Here is a 221-nt window from a genome sequence, read left to right as displayed (position 1 = left end):
ATTATCTTATATTTAATATCTATTTCTAATATTTCCTCTCTTATGCGCAGGCCCTAAGGTTACCCTTTGTGGGGATAGTTAAATGTCAACAATAATAACACGTATATACAAATGTTATGAAAGGGATTTATTATTTGTAAATTTCATTAACTTTTTTCTCTTATTCTTATATCTATTTTCTACAGCAATATTTTATACTGTTTCCATTAAGCAATTTTGTT

Source organism: Trachymyrmex cornetzi, unplaced genomic scaffold, assembly GCF_001594075.2.
Source record: "Trachymyrmex cornetzi isolate Tcor2-1 unplaced genomic scaffold, Tcor1.1 scaffold176, whole genome shotgun sequence".
NCBI lineage: Eukaryota > Metazoa > Arthropoda > Insecta > Hymenoptera > Formicidae > Trachymyrmex > Trachymyrmex cornetzi.
This window is presented reverse-complemented; position numbering follows the sequence as displayed.